Below are 23,571 nucleotides of genomic sequence, written 5' to 3'. Positions count from 1 at the left end.
CAAAATGGGTTGGAAAAACAAATTATAAATAGTTTGAGGGGTGGGGGTGCAAATCGAAAGTTTGAGGGGGGGGGGTGGGGGTACAAACCGAAAATTTTGCCGGGAAGGGTCGCTACGCCTCTGACAAGACCTGTTGTTATGTTATAAGAGTACATTTTAATAGCTAGCCCATTTTAACGCTTTTCTGTTTTGATATACGGGGGGTCGTTAAATTTGCAGATTGATAATGAAGGGGCTAAATGGGATGTAAAAATAAAAGAATTGTGTTTCTGTGTTAATTGAATTCGGATAAAATTTCATAATGAGTTTGATGCCCATGGCGTTTAGACGCTAGAGTTGACTGGTATCGATTCTTTGCGAAAACACGGTATCGTTATGTAATTCAAACATACTGGTATCGAATCTTCGTTTGTGGAAACACAGTATCGTCCTGAAAAGAATCGATAACAGATAAATCTAGCGTCTAAACGCAAGGGACATCAAACTCATCAACATCCGGGTATCGATTCTTCGTTTGTAGCAACACGGATCTCGTTATGTAGTTCAACATCATTTGGTAGAAGTTGAATGTTTTCCACATTATCAACTAATTTGAAAATATAAGTTTTTTTTTTTTAAATTAGAATATTTTTTTCTCGAGAAATCAGTATTATAAACATACTATGTCTCGATATTAGGTCATCGAATAGAGCTTGTAATTGGTTCTGATTACCAAACGATGTGTTTTGTAGGGTCCCCCAGAAAAATGCGCAATCGGAAAACTGCGCAACGGAAAATTGCGCAAGCTGAAAAAATGCGCAAATACAAACCAATTATACTAACACACTATAATTTTGCCGTATTTCGTGTAATTATGTTTTATTATGCTACAATGTAGTCTCTCTTTGTTAATATCTATAAATGCTCGATTTAAGAAAAAAAAAACTACCCTTGCGCCCTTTTTTGTGCGCAGTTTTCCATTGCGCATTCTTCGGGTCGCCATTTTGTAGATATTGACAACAGGCTATTTTCTTCTGATCACGCAATGCCGTGAATCGCCGTTTTCATTGAATTTAATTTCATCTGCACTATCGTTTAGCACGCTACTTACGCATGTGATGTATCATTGCCTGCATGCGTTTTACCATAAATCCTCCTAGCTCTAACACTGCAATGCTCCCCACCACAGCTACTTAGAAGTACTGTTACATTTATCTTAACTCAACATTAACGCTAGCCAACTCATATCTCAAGCCATACTGGAGCCCAAGACACAACATCACAGGTAAGAAAAAACCTCAAGTCCTTGTGTCGGGTACCTGAAAGTTCCAGAACTTTCAAGAACCTCAAGTGTGTTAAGCTGAAGGGAATGAAAACATATTGGCTATCTTGTTATGTTGTTGTTTAGCCACTTTTTTTTTACCCATTCACACCCACAAGCGAGAAGCATTTCGCATGAGATCTTTCAAACCTATATATATATATATATATATATATATATATATATATATACAGTCTCAGGCGGTAAACTACAAATATGTCAAGTCATAACTTCTATACTACTTAGTGAAATAGACTATGATGCCGTGTCTTTAGTAATGCTCGGTGTCTATTAACTGACAATTATCTCCATCTTTCTTCATCGCCCCTATACAAGAATCCACCAGTTATGGTCAGTTTATCAGTGACGCCGGTGACGCGAGTGTTTGGTTGATCCAAACACGGCAGCCATCAAGATGTTCGTCACTCCCATAAAATGCCCCCCCCCCCCCAAACATAAACCTCTCGGCGCCAGAGACCAGCAAACGGACATGTCAAAAGAATTTTTAATTCTCCTGTTGGTCATTTCCTGTTCGACTGTCTAGAGCTTGTTATCTCCCTTGGCTTAAAACGTCAGCAAATATGTTATCTTCTATCACCACCCCACCCCCACCCCCTCCCAATCTCTTTTCCCCCACTCCTGGACACGCTGAATAAAGGGAGGTTAAAAACGGATAACTTTTGTTTGACCCAAACAGCTTTTTGTGTCATGGTATCGGGTTATCTCCCCTCAGGTAAGAACCGGCTCCACTGTTGTCCCCCCGCCGTCATCAATTATTATACCCGGGTAAATTATCTCCCCCTGGTTGAGCGGTCAGCCCGAGTTTGTTTCCCTTTTTATTCATCATGACCATTACTGACCACAACACAGGGGAAAGGGAACATAACTCTGGGATTTAGAAGATTACTGTCTACAAGATGCCTAGTGAAGCTTGCGGGATTTGATAGCGGGGGAAAAAGGGAGCGGCTGGGTACTCGGGCTTGAAGGAAAATTGCAATTATGAAACACCGTTGTGTGGTCAAGTGGAAGGGCAGGGGTGGGGTGGGGTTGGGGGGGGGGGGGGTCAATATTGACTAAGTCATGCCTGTTATGGGTGTCAACCTGCACGTCAATGAAACCAGTGGTGACTATCAGTTGTTGTCACGCTGGGTAAATCACCCCCTCCCAACCCACGATACCCCCCTCCCTCCAAACCCGGTGGTTAGCTACGCTGGTATCCAGTTTTCATGTTATTGAAAATGGGTATCCACTAAAGTTTCAATTTGGCGATGGTGAAACTGGAAAGTGGGATGCAGGGTTGGGGGGGCTGGGGGTGTGTACATAACTCTTACAGCTAACACATAAAGTGTGTGCTGTATTTTTTTTTCTCTTTTGAGTTTTTATCTTTTTATTAAGGATTGTATAAGCGCTAATAAATAAGATTTTTTTAAAAGTATACGTGTTATAAATGTATGATATTGCCATTCAATTGATTATTCTTTAAGTGTTGGTGGGTCACTGCTAGTAATACCCAGCATAACGTCACCTTCTGTTTGGAATTTAACCCCCAAAGAGCCAACAAAGCGGGTGCAATAATTCGCGATGAATATCTACACATAATAAGGAAGATCTACCGAAACCTCAATATAAGTATTGATATAAACTTCGATTCGTAATTTGATTTGCACAAAATCGATATACAGAATCGATCACCACAACAAACTAAAATAATCAATCCGGAAAAAAATCAACATCTACAACAGCTTCGTATTGATTGTTATCAATCAGCGAGCATTAAATATGCATCTCTCCCTTTGTCCATGACCACCACACAAACTCCCTGTCACCACCACACCCCCAACCTACCACCACCACACCCCACCCTACCACCACCACACCCCACCCTATCACCACTACACCCCCACCCTACCACCACCACACCCCACCCTATCACCACCACACCCCCACCCTACCACCAGCACACCCCACCCTACCACCACCACACCCCACCCTACCACCACCACACCCCCACCCTACCACCACCACACCTCCACCCTACCACCACCACACCCCCAACCTACCACCACCACACCCCACCCCACCACCACCACACCCCACCCTATCACCACCACACCCAACCCTATCACCACCACACCCCCACCCTACCACCACCACACCCCCAACCTACCACCACCACACCCCACCCTACCACCACCACACCCCCACCCTACCACCACCACACCCCACCCTACCACCACCACACCTCCACCCTACCACCACCACACCCCCAACCTACCACCACCACACCCCACCCTACCACCACCACACCCCACCCTACCACCACCACACCCCACCCTATCACCACCACACCTCCACCCTACCACCACCACACCCCACCCTATCACCACCACACCCCCACCCTACCACCACCACCACCACACCCCCACCCTACCACCAGCACACCCCCACCCCAACCACGCAATCACCAATACTTCCTCAAACCCAACCCCATCGAACTTGACCTATCCTTCCTCTAGTACGACCCCTGAAAGGTCATTTTTCTAGACCGACCCCCACCAATTATGAACAATCATTCCTTTAGCTAGACCCCTATTAGATCTGAACACAAACACCGACCAGCATAAGCCCTTGAACACAAAACACCCTACATCCGGCCTCGATAAATTGCTACCTGTATCAAACCTGAACTCAAAAACACACCGACCCCCCCCCCCCCACCCAACGACCCCCCTCAAACCTAAACACAAAAATCCACCCCGACCCCCATAAACCTAAACATAAAAATCCACCCCGACCCCCCATCAAACCTAAACATAAAAATCCACCCCGACCCCCATCAAACCTAAACATAAAAATCCACCCCGACCCCCCATCAAACCTAAACAAAACTTATTCCGAACCCCCCCCCCCCCTCCCCCATCCTAGCTGTTGATTTTTTCATGCGCCTGTCAATGTTCAACGTCACCAATAAACCAGAAAAAAAAACAATTTCAAACCCAACTCTCTCATTTTTTTTGTGTGTGCCTGTTCAATATTCAAACAGCCTTTTTGTGTAATTCGATTTTCCTCGGAATAAAATAAAAGCGTTTCATTTCTTTTACATGGCGATTCCTGTATTGATGTTGTTGTTGTTGTTTTTAAAAATAGGTATTTCTGTTTGGTGTTTGGTTGTACGAGTTATGTTAATAGGAAGTTGCTATCGTCAGCAAAAAAATGGTTGTATGTGTTTTATAAATTACAGGAATATATAGCAGGAAGTGATTTGTTGAGTCGTATGCAGTCAAGTAGTTGTTGATTAGGTCTATCTAATCAGTCGCTGTGTTGGGGTGGCATGGTTGGGTAAGAGAGTGCTTGATTGCTATCTCTGAAAGCCATTAGTTCGGACCCTGGAAGTCGAGGTTCTATAGTTAGGGACAGCAACCCATCTAGGAGAAGAAGTTTCAAAATCAAAAGACTGCTGCCTTAGAGATTTTTCCCCACCCCTCGCACCTACCCGCCACCCCACCCCTCTATCTCTCTCTCACAGACACACACACACACATACACACATACTTTACCACTTCAATCATTTATTACGCATACTTGTTCCCACTTGCGTCACTTTGTGCTACTTATGTTATCAGATGATTTTAAAATCAATCAAAATTTAATGTCTTTTTTTTTATATCCACAAAATTATAAAATTATAGTAATTTTTTGTGCGCGTTCTATTTTGTATCGTCCTCACTGAAATAGGCAATTTATACATCGTTGAAATATGTCATTTATACAACGCTGAAATAGGTCATTTTATAAAACATTTTAGTTCTGCGACACAGTTTTATAAAGACTATAATCCTTAGCCTATCCTTCAGATTATAACAATCAGTCTTTATCGGGATTTATGAAGGATTAAAAATGCCTTTATCGTTTTACGACATTCCCCTAGTGCAAGGGGGTTAAAATAAAAAAAAATTTAAAAAAAAAAGAAATTCTTACATGGTGTGGTTTTAAACAATTAAAACAAAAGAGGTTTAAAACCTGATTTAGAGATTATATATATACGTGGCGGTGAGTTATCAATTTTTAATGTGACACTCTTTTAGAACAGGGAAATGTTTGTGACATTTTTTTGTCATGCGCGAGTCGCACTGCGTCAGATTGAGATAAGAGTTAATGTTGTTGTTGTTTTCACGGGCTGTTAGGCGTATATTTGATGTGTTTGTTTTCTGTTTACATCACAACTGTAGCTGAGGAAGCGATGGCTGTGGCATTAATTATGGAAGAGATGGGGGTTAAAATAGCCGGGGATGATAAGTAGGTGACAGTGTGGTCTAGATGGTCAAGTCAGAAAGTGAGGGTTGTCAACCATGGTGACAGTTGTCATCTCGACGATGTTTTTTAATATGAGAGCGGAGTTTCTTCTAGGCTCCGCCCCCTCCCCGAACGAAATGGAATTTATATAGAAAATATATACTTTTAACAGTGTCCCTGTCCCCCCCCCCCCCCGAAATTTTAGTCCCCCCCCCCCCCCCCCGAAAATATCAAGTCCCCCCCCCCCCCCCCTGGAGAAAAAAGTCAAAGTCTGGAAGAAACACTGTATGAGGGACACATAAAATAATACTTGTGTACAACATGCTAAACTTTGCTTTGGACTGGATAAAACCGCGAATGTTAATTTAAAATATGACGCTTAATTAATTAACGAGTCCTGAGCATGTAGTAAATCCTTATTTGTCTTGAGGATTTCTCTTGCTACATATTGTGTACATGTTCCACAGCTAAAGTTAAAATGAACTTAAATGACATTAGCTTGTCATGGAACCGAACTCGAGACTTACGGATAAGGATTAATTGTAAACTATATCATATATTCTCATTATTAAATAGTATAACTATTTTTTTTCGCATTTCTTTTCAACAGTAAATTAAAATCTAAAACTAGCCCCACTATCCTTTTCACTAGTCATCATACTGGAGCAATCTATTCCATCACGTGGTTATCCCCCTTCTCTTCTCAACTCGGTTTGAACTCAGGAAATCAATAAAAAGCAATCTTTATCTTCAGTGACGACATTCTAACAACCCTATTCAAAGAAAAACTATCTTTAGACTTTTCAAAAAAAAAAGTGTGGGGTATGTGTGTATTGGGGATGGAGTGGACATGTGGGTAGTGGTAGGAGACGGCAGTTTGTTTTCAGAAAACTGTCTTCAAATTTCTCTTCCCCCCCCCCCCTCCCCACCCTTGCGCGATTTAAACAACCCGCTACCCGATTTCAAATCAACCACAAGTGCCGGATCTCAAATTAAAATCAAACATCCCAAAAAGATAATTGATTCGACTCATTGTTCAGCGGATCCCAAACTCAAATATTGGGGCCCCCTGAGTTCTGTTGTTTCAGCGTTACATAGCAGAACACCTCGGGCAGGAACCGTCTTTGCTGGAGTTTTTTTTTCTTTTCTCAATGCCAAACTTCAAATCGAGGTGAAAGCCTTGACATTGATGAAACTGTCACGTGGGGATGAAAGGGGTGAAACGTTTTCGTTAATTAATTCTTGTTTGTCCTGATCATCTAATGTTTAGATGGATGTGTCAAGCGAGGTTGGGTGTCGTGTGTTAAAAGTTGAAGGATTTGTACAGGATGTCAAGTGTTTAGCTGGGTGTTGTGTGTTTAATGTTGAAGGATTTGTACAGGATGTCAAGTGTTTAGTTGGGTGTTGTGTGTTTAATGTTGAAGGATTTGTACAGGATGTTAAGTGTTTAGTTGGGTGTTGTGGGTTTAAAGTTGAAGGATTTGTAAATGTTGTCAGTGTTAAGTTGGGTGTTGTGTGTTTAATGTTGAAGGAGTTGCAAAAGATGTCAGTGTTACTTTGGGTTTTGTGTGTTTAAATCATCACAATGTTTTGTTGGGTGTTTATAGCTTAGTTGGGTGTCGTGTGTTTAAAGTTAAAGGATTTGCAAATGTTGTCAGTGTTAAGTTGGGTGTTGTGTGTTTAAAGTTGAAGGATTTGCACATGATGACATTGTTAAGTTGGGTGTTGTGTGTTTTAAGATCATTACAATGTTTTGTTGGGTGTTTATAGATTAGTTGGGTGTTGTGTGTTTAAAGTGTAAGGTATTGTAAAAGATGTCAGTGTTAAGCTGTTCAAGATCATCTCAGTTTTCTTGGATGTTTGAAGTTTAATTGGGTGTCGCTGTTTAGTTTTAATGTTGTGTGTTTAATGTTGAGTTAGATGTTGTATGTTTAATGTTGAGTTAAATGTTGTGTGGTTAACATGGAATGCAGGGAAAGCAAGACAGTAGAAATGTACCAAACAGTACAATCACTGTGAGATATCTAGACTTTAATCTGTACGGTTACCTACTCATAGCTTCAGAGTAGCAAAAAATAAAGACACACCATTGCGATATTACAACACCTGCATTTTCACAAGCATATAGATCTACAGCCGTTGATTTTCGCGGTGTTACGCACGATTTCGTTGGAAACTTCAAATGTTCTGCTCCTATTATGCCAAGATAAGATAAAAAAGATGACCGTTTTAGTAGATGATTCGTTTCTATAGGACGTCATCGTGTCATTTTCCAGTTATTCCAGTTCTTAAAAGAGAAGATGCGCATGTTGATAGTACTCAACAATGGCGAGCTAAGCCATACTTTAACCAGGTGCAACGTCACGCTAAATCCTTCAGTCTGACACAATTCCATAAAAAGATTTTGGATTTGTCTCCCCTAGTAATTAGAGAACCTGAGACGTAAGTAGGTGGTGGAGGTTATCACGTGATGTGGTTTGACACGGGGTGAGATCGAAACCACTGACGCATGGAGTAAACAAGGGGAGGGGGGATCAATCAACAGGAAGGGGGAGATTATCTCTGGCATTGACCTAGTTGTTTTTTTATGTGTTAGTAGGAGACACATATTGGGTGACCTGTATGTGACATACAGACACATATTGGGTGACCTGTAAGTGACATACAGACACATATTAGAAGAAATATATGTGACATAGAGACACATATTGGTTGACCTGTAAGTGACATGCAGACACATATTAGAAGACATGTAAGTGACATACAGACACATATTAGAAGAAATGTTTGTGACATAGAGACACATATTGGGTGACCTGTATGTGGCATACAGACAAATATTGGAAGAAATATATGTGACATAGAGACACATATTAGAAGAAATGTATGTGACATAGAGATACATATTAGTTGACCTGTATGTGACATACAGACGCAATATTAGAAGACACGTGTGTGACATACAGACACATATTGGTTGATCTGTAAGGGACATACAGACACATATTAGAAGACAAGCATGTGACATAGAGACACATATTAGAAGACAAGCATGTGACATACAGACACATATTAGAAGAAATGTATGTGACATAGAGACACATATTGGTTGACCTGTAAGTGACATGCAGACACATATTGGGTGATCTGTATGTGGCATACAGACACATATTGGGTGACCTGTATGTGACATACAGACACATATTGGGTGACCTGTATGTGACATACAGACACATATTAGAAGAAATGTATGTGACATAGAGACACATATTGGTTGACCTGTAAGTGACATGCAGACACATATTAGAAGAAATGTATGTGACTTAGAGACACATACTAGTTTACCTGTAAATGGCATACAGACATACAAATGTTGTTACCTTTGTCATAGACACATATTTCTTGACCGGTGTCAGTGGCAGATCCACATGTATTGACCTGTAACGTAGAGACACTTATTAGTTGACTAGTGAGTGTCGTAGACACATATGTTGACATGTGTCTCATGGACACATCTTTGACAAACAAGTGGCACACACGTATATTGTATATGCTATTTGTTGGCATGTATCGTTAGAAGAACATATTTAAAATTGTTAGATTGTGTGATGTGAAGTAGACTTAAGGTTTTTGTTGTTTTTTTTTTAATTTTAAACATTAAAATAATAACAATACATTTGGTAGTTGCGTGTAATAGATTAATTCTGTGAAATGTAACTTTGTGTTACCTTATGATATTTTTTTTAATGTATACACCTATTAAAATACTTTATAGTGTCTTTTTACAGTATAAAATATTACTTGTTGTAAAATACTTTAATAATACTGTCTTAGTTTTGTAATATTTATAGTACCAACTATGGACCTAAATACTAATTTGCTCTAAAGGGCTATAGTAATAGGCCTACTTGTTTGATTTGATTGCAAATAGGAAAAAATAAATAAACCGAGAGTGAGCTCCCTTAGAATTTCAGTATGTTCGTAGATAGAAGACAGAGTGATTATGACATTTACAGTGTATTAATCGAGCTATACACAAAAACCACTGTTTTATTTTTTTATTTTTGTTGTTTTTTGTTTTTTTTTTCGTTTTTTTATTTATTTAAAAACAAAACACGTATTAGCCAAAAACTCTAACAATATAATTCATTATGACAGCATTATATAAAATTAGCCGATTCTGAATGTGTTTTTAAGGTGTAAAATAAAGGTGTTAAAAACATAAAGGTGTAAAACAAAAAATCAAGATCTGAGAAAATCTCAATTTCGATTTTTTTTCCCCCACGATTACAATAGTTCCTCCTGTACTCAGAATACAATAGAGTAAAAAAAACAACAACAAGGAAGCTCAAAGACATGAATAATTGAGAAATCTGAGTGCAAAATTGATCTCTCGGATTAATGTGTTAAATTTTAATTCAGCTACCGCTGGTATTGAGGTTTGTATTTTTTTATCTGCTGAAATCGTTAGATGTTGGATGCTATTTGTAACTTTTATTTTAATTAAAATACTAGACTAGTAGAATGTAGTTCAAAGGTTTTAGAAAACGATGAATGTAGTGATGAATTATCAAGCTGAATTTAAATCAATAGCCAAAGCAAAAATAGCATGAGTTCGTTTTTAAAGAAATATTTTTTTTTTGTCGGTGAGAATATTATAAGATTCAAAATTTTAATTTCTGCTTGTATACACCACCACCACCACCACCACCACCACCCCAACCATGTTCTTAACCCACTGGTACTGGATGAAATTCTCTAAAACCACCCTTAATCCCCCACCTCCTCGCCAACTCCCTACTCCCCTTAACTCTGCCATCTCTTCATACAAACTCACATAAAAAGTTGAATTTCCTACCCGTGAAGAGAAACAATTCTTTCGGCAAGCTTGAAATAAATGCTAAATACAGTCTCGGGGACATTTTTAATGTCGGTATGAACAGCGACATTTTAGGAGTCGTTAACGCTTGCGTCACGAAGTCGGTGGGGCGTCAGGGAGGGTGACAATAGATTCAGGTGTACTCAGGTGAGAGGTAGTCACGTTTTTTTTTTTGTTATACTATAAGTGTACGTGAGAGAAGAGGTGGGGGGGGGGGGGGGCAAAGGTGTTTTTAGTCGAACTTCAGTAGTAACAGTTAACTGCAATATGGTAAGGGTGGGGGGGGGGGGGGGCAAAGGTGTTTTTAGTCGAAGTGGTAACAGTTAACTGCAATATGGTAAGGGTGGGGATGGGGGGTGGGGGGGGGGCAAAGGTGTTTTTAGTCGAAGTGGTAACAGTTAACTGCAATATGGTAAGGGTGGGGGTGGGGGGGGGGGCAAAGGTGTTTTTAGTCGAAGTGGTAACAGTTAACTGCAATATGGTAAGGGTGAGGGGTGGGGGGGGGGCAAAGGTGTTTTTGGTCGAAGTGATAGAAGTAATTCGTAAAGCACATAATTAGAAAAGATACACGTTTTACTGTGACTGTCTTTCATTCAGTACAACTAGGTTACAAAGGGTACGAAAAGTAACACTTTCGAACCCAGCGTTCTTGGGGCAGATCAAGTAGAGCTTATTTGTTTCTATGACCTTGGCATTAGCCATCAACTCTATACCCAGCCGCCATTATTTTGCGCAACGTTATTCGGGTACCCATCCGAGCTTGATGGACTCAGGGACTTTCTATAGATTCAAGCCATAGATCCGAACTCGAGGCGTTCAGGTTAGCAGTCGTACGCGCTACCATCTGACCACAAATCCTAACGGATACCTACCATGTATTATGATACCAAAATGTCTGACTTTTCTAATCACGCATCCCCTTATTGTAAACAGAACCAGACATCTACTAATAATCATATATGCAACTCACTGCATAATTCATACTCATGATATCGCATTATAAAGTACTCTTCCAAATTAGAAAAAAACAAAAAAAAAACGTGGAAGTGGAATCGAAGATGCTAATTTTTTTTTGTCCAAGAGACCATTAACCCTGAGAGTCCCAGACCTAGGCGAATCCAGACTTTTGTCACGCATTGTTACTTCATGTGTTTGCTCATGTCCCGTGTTTGAAATCCCTGTGAACGGAGCTCATGGGCGCGCGCGCGTGTGTGTGTGTATTCTTGTGAGCGGCTTAATATCTCTTCCTGAGCGCGATTATGTCAACACTAAAATAGAAGAAAAAAATTCTGATAATTTTTTTTTTTTCGTGTTCGATCCAAGTGGTCAGATTGTGGTTCCTGTGACCCCGTGACCTCATAGAATCAACTGAGAAAGGGTTGGTTTGGGCAATATGTTTGGCAAGTGAACTTAGGGGTGGGAGGTCACGGGGTTAAGGGTCATGCCGAATTGTTATGTAAAATTCAAAACCTCATTTTAAAAAATCGTGTTGCGTTGATATCAGAGCGACAAGAAAATATAAGGAGTCGTCAAACAAATTGTACGTCTTAAGCTAGCATTAACTTTGGGTACTTACATTAATTTAAAGTATCAAATTACATGCGTCTTATCTCTGAGACCACCTTGAGATATATTTAATTAAGGAAAGCATATGAAATAGCAAATAGATGTTTGCTCACCCAACACAAACCACGCCCTTACATAGCGTACAAACCACGCCCTTACATTACCCACAAACCACGCCCTCATGAAGATAAAAAAAACCACGCCCTTACTTAGCCTACAAAATACGACTTCGCCTATCCCACAAACCACGCCCCAATCTTGTCAATAAACCACGCTCCACCTAGCCCACAAACCATGCTCCACCTAGCCTACAAACCACGCCCTCACCTCGCCCAAATATCCACGCCCTAAACCATTATCCACAAACCACGCCCTCTTTTAGTCCACAAACCACGCCATCTTTTAGCCCACAAACCACGCCCTTTTAGCCCACAAACCACGCCCTCTTTTAGCCCAAAAACCACGCCCTCTTTTAGCCCACAAGCCATGCCCTCTTTTAGCCCACAAACCACGCCCTTACACAGCCCACAAACCACGCCCTCTTTTAGCCCATAAACCTCGCCCTCTTTTAGCCCACAAACCACGCCCTTACACAGCCCACAAACCACGCCCTCATTTAGCCCATAAACCTCGCCCTCTTTTAGCCCACAAACCACGCCCTTACACAGCCCACAAACCACGCCCTCTGCAAGCCTGTAACCAACTTGTATTAGTCAGCGTGTTGGCACAGAAATAAAACGTCTACAGTGAAACAATGTTTACTTTCCGTTTCTAAATAAAGAAACCCAATCAATCAAAGTCCTCACGTGCATATAATTTAACCGCGCCTTACGTCACACTTAAAAACATGACCAAGATCATTAAGGCGACGGTTTTTGCCACTTTAGTATCGAACAAGGTATATTTTCGGCGTATCGATTCGTGTAATCGAATTTTCTTTTACATTCATATGAATTTTTCTTCTTTATCTAGCGAAATACATTTGTAGATGTTTTAAATTAATTTTTTTTTTAATTTTATTGTTTTAATAGTAATTTTTAAATAGTTTTGTGAAACATTAAAACGAAAAAAAAAACTAGTTCCAATTAAAAATTAAAGAGAAATATTCCATACTTGCAAGAATATTTTTATTGCTCTATTAAAATTCTTTAAACTTGGCCAACAAGTGTAACGGTTGCTAAAAGCCTCAAGCAAGTCTACCTTCATATTTACGTCACGCGGCGTTGTAATTTTAATTCTATTTCCGTACCCACCTTTTACGTGTTTATCTTTATAATTACCGTAATAAAATGTTGTCATTAAACTCGATAATATGTTAACAACGGAAAAGGGATGTCATCTTTTACATGACGTAATTTGTTTTCCCCTTTTCTTTTTTTTTATCAATGTGAATTCCCGAAGCTAAATATAGCTAGCCTCTCGCCCCAGTTTTTTTCTTCTTCCAGCTTAATAAGGCTATTATGTGGAAATGTTTGCTTAAATGGCTATCTCATGAAAAGTTATTTCAATTGCCAGGAGAGAAGAAAAAAAAAATCTATGACGTCATGCACGCATATAAAGTATCGATTTTTTTTGGGGGGCGGATTCTGGCGGATGTTGCAGATTTGGAAATTTATGAGCCTTTCATGCAGTGTGGTAAAATTGGTAGAAAAATGAGTTTTTTTTTTCCCATAATTTTCTTAAAGTCGTCTTTGGTATCGAAGGTAAGATTTTTGGTTTGGATTAGTGCTGGATGATATTGAAAGAAGTTACGGGTTAGTTTTAAAATATCGAGGTCGGACTATGGACTTACTTGATACTTAATGCTAAGCCGAGCCTTACAACCTAACTGGCCCATACGCTAACCTTAACACTATTTTTGACCCCATTTCTTATCGTAACTGTATCCTTCACCCATATCGTGGCCTGAGTTTTAATCCTAACATTGATTATAATATAGCTACATGCAGAAGAAAATAATAATAAAATCCTATATTGTCCCCGTGTTTAATAAGAGCGATAAAATAAATCATTTGTAAAATCCGTTTGAAGCAGATGAAGTAGAGTATATCTGATTATCCAGACAAACAATACAGTTATGTAGGTTTGCTCACGTCTCTGAGTCCACTCAGCTCTGATGGGTACCTAACTCATGTTAGGCGGCTGGACATAATGCTGACCACATTATCCATTAATATCTCGAGGTCACAAAAACAGGTGAACTCTATGTCAGTTGACTCAAGGACAGTCAGGTTCGAAAAGGGAACTTCACTAACTTTTCTCATGTGTTACGTTATTCATGCCCCCTCTCCTTTTTTTAGATGACCAAATTTAGGAGGACGTCAAAACGTCATTCAAACTTTTTGTCAAGTATTGCTTTCATTTGATTCCTGATTTTTTGTTGAGTATTTTTAGACATCAATTTTTTTTACGACTGTTAAAAGAGTTTCAGTATATTATTTAAATGGCTTCAGGTTATTCTCCTGTTCAAAAGAATCCAATTTATAATGTAGCATGTAATAATTTTTTCTTGTCTTGTTTCATTCATAATTTAATCTCCCATTTCATACCAGTTTTTAACCCTTTTTTTTGTTCGCTAATATTAAATAACAAGCAAACAGAATTGATTTCTGTAATTTCGAAATACAAGAAAGAAAAATATCATCATCAAACATCGCAACTACTGTTTCTAATTTGTGTATCCTTTTATACTTGAAAAGAAATTGAATATTAACCATCTCCGCTTTTCCCAGAAATCTGCGACTTCCGGTTTGATCTGAATCCTCGTGCACTGAGTGCCATTTAACTTGTGTTCATTCATAACAACCGAAAAGAAAAACTGCAAGGTTTTAGTCTTCTAATTTCGATGTTACTCAATGGCGCTCTCCCAAATTACTCTCAAAACATGCCGGAGTCAAACACGGTCTTGCTAAATACCGAAACCTACATTCATCTAAGAAAATTCACCGAAAAACAGGGGGGTATTTAAAATATAATTTTCCTCTCTTCATTCAGCATCCATCTTTGTAAATTTGAGCGTGGGGTGTATAATTATTGGTAATGTTACTCAAATTTCGCTCTGGCGTTAAGGTCAGAACATTTAGTAAACGCATTATGTAAATATACCTGAGGGGTGTGCGTCTCTCCAGGTGTATTTTGATGCGGGTGTCTGTCTTTGTGTGAATGGTGTTGTAGGTGTGGTGGTAGGTTCAACATGGGGAAGAAAATATACTTACAAATATACATACAAGGTAAGCATATGATTAAACCGTTCAAGATCGATTATCTCATATCGATTCCAGCCTCGCCTTTGTCTGTCATGAAATTTATTTCTGGTCTGATCGCTAACACTGGCTGCTTATAGAAGACACACTTTTACTGATAATTCTAATGTTTACTCGGGGCTAATGGGAAATTTTCATTCAAATGTTTTTCTTGTAATTGCGAAGATTCGAAAGACACGTATCATTTTCTATAATATCGGTGCTAATGTTTGAGATGATTTGACGAGGTGGGTCTGTTTGAACGAGTAGGTCGTGGTTTCGAATTTCCGAGTTGTTAATAAAGCGTTGATGGAGGTATGGGATGGGAGATAATTACTTTATCCGAACTACTTTTGGGAAGGGAGATGATTACTTTATCCGAACTACTTTTGGGAAGGGAGATTATTACTTTATCCGAACTACTTTTGGGAAGGGAGATGTTTACTTTATTCGAACAACTTTTGGGAAGGGAGATGATTATTTTAACCGAACTACTTTGGGAAAGGGAGATAATGTATGCTAAATTAGTTGGGCCCCAGATTTCAAAAGTAACGAAGTTGGGACTTAAATGGGTGCATTCCATTGTGAATGTCATTGGAGTATACATATTAGGGGTATCCGAAAATGGACTCTTCCAAAGTGGAACATACACACATATTTCTTTGTTGTGTCAGTATCGGACATTGATATTTATATTTTCGCGTCATTATTGAACAGACCTGGGTATTGAACATACACCAATATTTTACTTCGATCTACTGTAACGAGGAAAGGTTAAGAAGAAAGTTATTTTAAAAAAAAACGAGTTAACCCAGTAGGCGTGATGTAGCAGCATACGCTTTAGGATGGTAAGCTTGCATCTATCGTGTACCGATCTTGAAGTGATCGAATAAATGACCGCACGATCTAAACCAGAATAGAAACAAGAAACGTAGACAGGTATTTTGTAAAAATATATGTTTTACACTTTGCATCTATTTCAGAACACAGTCAACTGGGAATATGTTTAGCACGCACGACGGTGTTCCTAATATGGAACGTGGCTATGAATTTATCATCATCATTATCATCATCGTCGTCTTTTTACGTTCGTAACTAAGACATATTGGGCTGATGAAGTAGAGTTAATCTGTTTCATAGACTTAGGTATATAAAGATAGTGTGGTCAGCACTACGGACTATGGGCCCTTCTACTGACTCGAAACCGGATTCCGAACTCGAGACTTTCGGGTTAGCAGACTAGCTTTTACTTCTACGCCAAGGAGGCCACTCATTTATATCATTTATTAAAACATGCTCCCGAGTGCACATAGTGTGTGCGTCACTTTAAAGATATGTACACGTTGAGGTGTGCTAGTCATTTAATAAAAAGTGAAAACACAGCTGTTTTACTTTCTGACGGAGACACTACACCGAAACATTCATACTGTAGACAATTATATTTTTCAGGGTTTGAACCGGCACTGTTATTACCTCGTCCACGCTACAAACTCGACCACCCTCATCCCACATGGTGCTTGTGTCCTCAGGCAAGATAATTAATTAGCTGTCGATGACAGTGACATTTATTAGACAGAGATTTTAATGCTTGTCTGGGTCACGTGTTTGTTTTCGTCCCTTTAATTACAGCAAGTTAATTGAAATGCATTAATTACTTCCTATTCTGTTATTTACGAACGAAACACGAAATTGAAAGAGCGAAAGTGGAATATTTTTGAAAAATAAAAATAAGAGTTTTAATTAAATGTTTGACTTTTGCCTTAATTGCTTGTGGCACAATTAATTTAAATTACTCTAATGAAGCACGCGTAATTAAAATTTGGAAATAATTTTATTTATTTTAAACTCATGAATTATGCGACTGTAGAGCTCTGCGTGCAAAGGAAATACGTCATCCTATATAAATTACGTTGACGAGGTTACCTCCCCGTGATTTCATGCACTTTAACCTTTCGATTTCCGACGCCATGTTTAAGACATTTGAATGGGCTAAGTAATGGCAACATTTAGCAGCTGCTAAATTAGGAAACTCTAAGCCAATCCTAAGACGTTTATGATGTTGAAAATGTCATTTCTTTAAATTAAAATTTCTTCCAAGCAAAAATAAATAAATAACATATTACATACTTTCTAAAAATGGTTACTATATTTAACTCTAATTTAAAGCTAGTAGAGTAAATCCCTGATAGGTGGCTTTGTGCTAAATATAGAGTTTCTGAAGAATAGAGATTAATACTTGAACGTGCAAGAAATGTTTTATCTCGAGTTTTTTTTTTTCGTTCAGGCGTCTATTTTAGGTGGATGAATTAGAATAATTGATGTATTGATTCCACGTACTTTGGTATAGTTCCAAATCTAGTAGATAATAGTTAAATTAGGATTTATTGTCCTCGTCTACATAACACTGTTGTTGATATTTTTGAAGTTCTAGTCAGTGGTTCCAAAACTACATAAAAATGGGAGCACCTTTATAAATAAACTTTTTACGAAAAACAACAACAATAATACAGCAAAGTATTATTTTTGCGAAATTTCTTTTAAACTTTGTTCGTATTTTATTTGTTTTTTTTTTGTTTTTTTTCTGACGTTACAGGTGTAGTCAATCGTTACCATATGGGGGTCGGCGTGGTCGAGTCGGTAAAGCTCATGGTTGCTAAACCGAAAAGTCTCGAGTTCGAACCCTCGGGCAGATGAGGCTCGTAAGCTCTTCTAGGAGAGACAACTCCAAAATCAAACAACTGCTGCCTTGTAGTTTGTTCTTGGTTGGACAAAGGCTAAGGAAACAAATCAAAAAAGAAAAGCAGGCTGAAATCGTAGTCAATGGCCTCAATGGCGCATAACCAGTTGACACGTAATCCTTAATTGTGCTGGAGGCGTGGTCGAGTCGGCAAAGCTCATGGTTGATAAATTCGAAAAAGTCTCGAGTTCAAACCCTCTGGCAGATAAGGCTCGATCCCTTCCAACACTTAAAATTAAGAACGAAGAAGAAGAAGTTACCATATGGAGTTGTGGGTTCGGATCCGGCTTGGCTGTGATGTTTTGACTATCTTGTGTAACTGTGTACTTTGCGTGCCAATAACCTTCTACGACTAATAGTGTTATAGAGTCAAATCGTCTGGTTCGTTGTCGGTAAACTATTGATACACTAGGAAACTGTATGTTGACATATAGATCACAGAAATGCAAGTAAAGACCTTTGGTTCTAGATTTAGGTCAAGTGTTAATCGTCAGCACATTGAGAAATTACATCAAATCCGGGTTAACGTCAGTAGAACGTACTTGAGTCCACTCAGCTCTGATGGGTACCTAACTAACGTTAGGGAAAGTAAAGGCGACTGGGCATAGTGCTGACTATACATATATATCTTTTCATATATACACGTCAACTCTACTTCACTTGCCCCGTGTACCGTCAGGTTCTAAAAGGGAACTCCACATTTTGTACCCGTCTTCCTTCAACAACCCAACTCAATTTTAAACTGCTTAATTTTCGGTAAATTTTTTGAATCTTAAATTATTTACGCATGATTAAATTTGATCAATTATAGGCTACTTGTTCCAAAAATGACGAAATACAGTAGCGTGTTTATTTTCTTGTACCTTTAAAAAGATTTAAATTTGGAGTGGTGGTGTGGAGGGGTAAGAAATCGTGCTGTACCTGTCCATATACCACCTCTTAAAATCACTCGATTTCCTCCCCACTGTATCGTCTAATCGAGCTTCCCGAATCAAGTGTTGAAATATTATGTGTTGTTCTACACTTGTCTACACTAAAAAAAAACAAAAAAATATTTTTTCAAATGCAGAAAACACCCTAAAGCGATAAAGACAATCCGAAACAGTAACTACTTAAAATTGTCCTCGGCAATTGCGCTGTTACTAGTCTTATGTTCTATTTTTAACTAGTAATATTTGCACACACAAAAAATCCTGATTTTCCTCATTTAACTTTCACGTCACGATTTAACCACCAACCCTCACCCCGTCCCTCTTATGAGTAGCCGATCATCTCCAGGCTCAAACTACCCCCCCCCCCCCCCCCCCCTCCACACACACACACACATCCCAATAACACCCTTAGTGGACAAATATAAACGAATCGAGGAAACGAATACAAAAATTGTGTAGCTTGTTACTACATACGAGGATAATAAATACAATTTGAACCATTACACGACTAGTCTCCACATGACGTCCGCTTATACTTAACACAATTTGTGCTCCAAGTCTACGACTAACGTCATTCTAACGTCACATTTTTCTTCTTCCTTTTATAAATTATCCTTCTTTTCCAACATATTTTTCACTCAAAAATAATCTTTAACAACGGCAACATTTACTCAATTACCCCCTCTAAAAGGCGAACATTAAGCCACTGTTTTTCCCGTTTCTAGCCGTAAGGCAACCGCAAGTCTAAAAGTGGAATCGCATTTATCGAAAGTAATAATTTCTTCCTGAACCTTGTTTTGTTTGTTTGTGTTTTAGTCGGGTTGCTAAAAATAGCCCGAACGCTGACGTCATGCCGACGACGCGGATTGGAGAAAACAGAATGTTATTGGGTGCGAGAGGCTGAGTTTTCCTGTTCACGACATAGCACTCGGTAAAAACAATAGGAACAGTGTATCATTATGTTACATTGTGTGAGCTGATATTTGCACTTCGTTTATCACCTGGGTGTTTTGTTAACTATGTAGTTCAAAGACAGAGCAAAACCAGAGAAATAATGGGTTTTTTTTTTAAGGTTTCTCTTGATGAAATAGAATCTCTTTTTTTTAAATAGATAATTTAACCAGTGTCCACCCCTCCCCACTAAGTTTTAAGTGGCCCAACCACCCAACCACCCACCCCCGACACGAAAAGAATGACAGAAAGAAACCCTAGTTTAAATTAATGTTACCCATTCAGACATGGCGGTCCACAAGCAGATGTAGAGTTCACATGTTTCTGCTACCTCGACATATAGAGAAATAGTATGGTAATTTACTTTCCCTAACATGAGCCAGGTATCCATTATTGCTGAGTGGACTCTAATCTGGCATTTGAACCACGCCAACCCCTTTATGACTATTGGAGTTATGATGCAGCTTTTTATATAGGCCTTATTTTACACTCACATTACACCTATATATATATATATATATATATATATATATATATATATATATATATATATATATATATATATATATATATATATATATATATAAAGAAGAGCAGAAAAACTTAATTAACAGCATTTGTTTTGTGCAGATTGAATTAAACATCACACATAATTCAATCAAACGGCGCTTGTATTTACCTAACATGGCTTGTTTCATGCAGGGAGATAATGTGGGTTATTTTACTAGCCACAATGTTCGTTGGCGAATTTCCAATGACGTCATACACTGGTTCCCGCCCAAAACGACGCCTGCTGAATTTGAAATGGTTACGGCATTTATTTTTATTTTTTTAAAACATGGACCACACCGGAAGTCAGGGAATTATAGCGGAACAATTATTATAATCGGCCCTTGTTTTCTCGGGGCGGCCAGAGTTACCGTTACTGTTGGTATCTTTCACTGATACTGAGACAAGTTAATGATACTCCAAGTCAGGATAAGCACCTTGCAAGGATACTCGTATTTTAAGGCCGCGAGATAAATCTCCAACCCCCCCCCCCTTCCTCCCTGCCCCTATCGTGGTCTAGATAATTTACACGTCAGAAAATTTAGACTCTCCGGCCAGCTTATTAAATCATTATCGACGTTGAGGGTTGCTGTCAAAATTGTAGCCCGGCCAACCCGAGGTTAGGGTTGTCTTATCGGGTTGTTATGAATCGTGTGAAGGAGAACACACTTCCGGTGCTTACCCTACTGGAGTTGAATTGAAAAAAAAACAACAGGAAACCGGTTTGATCACTTACGGCGGTTCTATTTAACTTAACACTGCCTCCAATCACTTTGTGTAATGTGTTTATTAATTACTTGAATGCAATGTATTTGAGGCGTGGAAGCTAGCGCCGTGACATAAATAGTAATAGACGAATACTTTTTGTTTTTCGTTCTTATGAGTAGTGTCAAAATGTCCTAGAATTACATGACTTTGCACCTGAGGAGCATAGATATGAAGCTACACCTCTACTCTGTGTTGGCCATCTCTTTAGTTGAAACCACGTAAGCCCGGCAGCCCTGGCTTCACCTTCCACAGTACTCACTCAGCTTCGCTTACGTCCGCCAACTTTTCTGTTCCCCGAGGACTCTATTCTAACGCTTGCCTCGCGATGTTGTCAGTCACCCCCACTCCGTCTCCCCCCCCCCCCCCCCCCTACGAATGACTTCAAATAACGCCGTTAAAGATTTATCAATGTGCAAGCGGTTGTGTATTTTGTATCAAGTTTATATTAGCTAGAGTCAAAGAAGTCACGTCATGGAGTCAGCAGGAAATAGAGGCAATTACAAATGGAGTCGGCGTGACACAAGGATATCATGGCGAGTCTTGGAGTCAGCCAAATACAACAGAGTCCAAAACCCTGCCTTAGGATAGAGTCGGCTTGTGTATATGTGTTAGTCCTCGAGTCAGATCATCTCGAATCCCCCAGAGAACTGTGACGTCAGCTAATTGGGATCTCCGTTTAACCAACAGCCGTCCCAACAACATTTAGAGAACCGCTGAGTGAATGGCCCAGCCAACTTGTGGTTATTTAAAGCTCTAAGAGAAAAAAAAAAGACAACATATTATATCCATTCAAGAGTTCGACCCCCCTCCACCTCCCCACACTATTCCCCCTTCCCCTATCCGGCCGTTATCAGTGTCGCCTAGTTGTATAGTGTGGGTGGGTGGTGGGGGTCAGGTGAAGGGGTTCTATATGATGGGACCAAGTAAAGGGGTGCTATGTAGTGGGGTCAGTAAAGGGGTGCTATGTAGTGGGACTAAGTAAAGGGGTGCAGAATTTCTTCCAGGCATCTCTCCGCCCCCCCCCCTTGAAGAAAGTCTACCGCCCCCCCCTCCCCGAACAAAATGGAATATATATAGAAAATATATACTTTTAACAGAACCCACCCCCTCCCTCACAAACCCACCCCACCCCCCACCCCCCGAAATAACTTGTCCGCCCCCCTCCCCCTAGGAGGAAAAAGTCTGAAAGAAACACTGAAGGGGTGCTATGTAGTGGGATAAGATTTAGGAGATGCCGGTGGTCAAATGACCCGCCTTATAGGGCTATGAGTTAGTCCGTGTGACGTAGCAAAAATCTTGTTTTTTTTAGAATATGTAATGAACATGAAATTATTTATTTATTTATTTTTATAAAAGTCCGTAATATTTGGGTTAGGTGTTGAAAGGAAGAACTCTACTCTATGACGTCATTAAAATGGAGGAAGGGGCTAGTCTGACCTCTTTTGTGATGACGTATAAAGATAGGATATGGTGGGTAGACCTCGGCTAATATTACGTGACTTATTTTGTCAAGACCCTCGACAACACTACAATAAATATTCTATCACTATTTTTTTTTAATTCGCAGTTTGACGGTCCTTAAGTCACGTCTCGCGTAGTCGTGTTTGTTTTGTTTGTTTTTTTCTAAATTTGACCGCGATAAATATGTCATGCAACGCCAATTTAGTCACGATTTGCCAGTTGGGTTTATGCAGCATAACTGATTTTATAACGATCACGATTTTGGAGTCCACAATTTAAAAAAAAAAAAAAAAAAACGACAGATGCCGCTATAGTAAGCGACAAAACTGGTTTTATCAAAGGGGATTAATCCATGCACCTCAAGTCAAAGAATTAAAAAAAGGGTGCCTTAGTTTTTCTTTTCAATTCTACATGTAAATTCAGTCTAGTTGTATGACTGCTTGTGTAACTTTGTATAACAATGTCACCGGAAATAGGTGCTTAACGGATTGTATGGGTCGAACTGGAGTTTTATTTTCGCTGTCACTTTGATTCTTATTGTAGAGTTAGGCCACGTATTTACATGCGGCGGGTCGGTGAATGTTGAAAACACGTGACTAGATTATATCAAGCGGATTACTGTTGTTAATCCGGATGGCGGAAAAAAATATATCAGATTTAATCAGCCAGTCTTTCGCGCGCTTATTGCTGTTTTTTTTTTTAAATTTTTTTTTATACAAGTTTCCATGACCTTATCGGAGAAAGTGAAAGGTGAAAGGTCGTGTATGTGTGTGCGTGTCGGAGGTGGAGTGGAGGTTGGCGTGTGTTTATCAACGTCTTTCGTGCATTTAATATAGACCTATTTGCATATGTTTAACCCCACACCTCCCCCCCCCCCCACTCCCCGCTTGTGA

This window comes from Physella acuta, unplaced genomic scaffold (genome assembly GCF_028476545.2).
Source record: "Physella acuta isolate Inbredline_101_S28 unplaced genomic scaffold, ASM2847654v3 ptg000681l, whole genome shotgun sequence".
NCBI lineage: Eukaryota > Metazoa > Mollusca > Gastropoda > Physidae > Physella > Physella acuta.
This window is presented reverse-complemented; position numbering follows the sequence as displayed.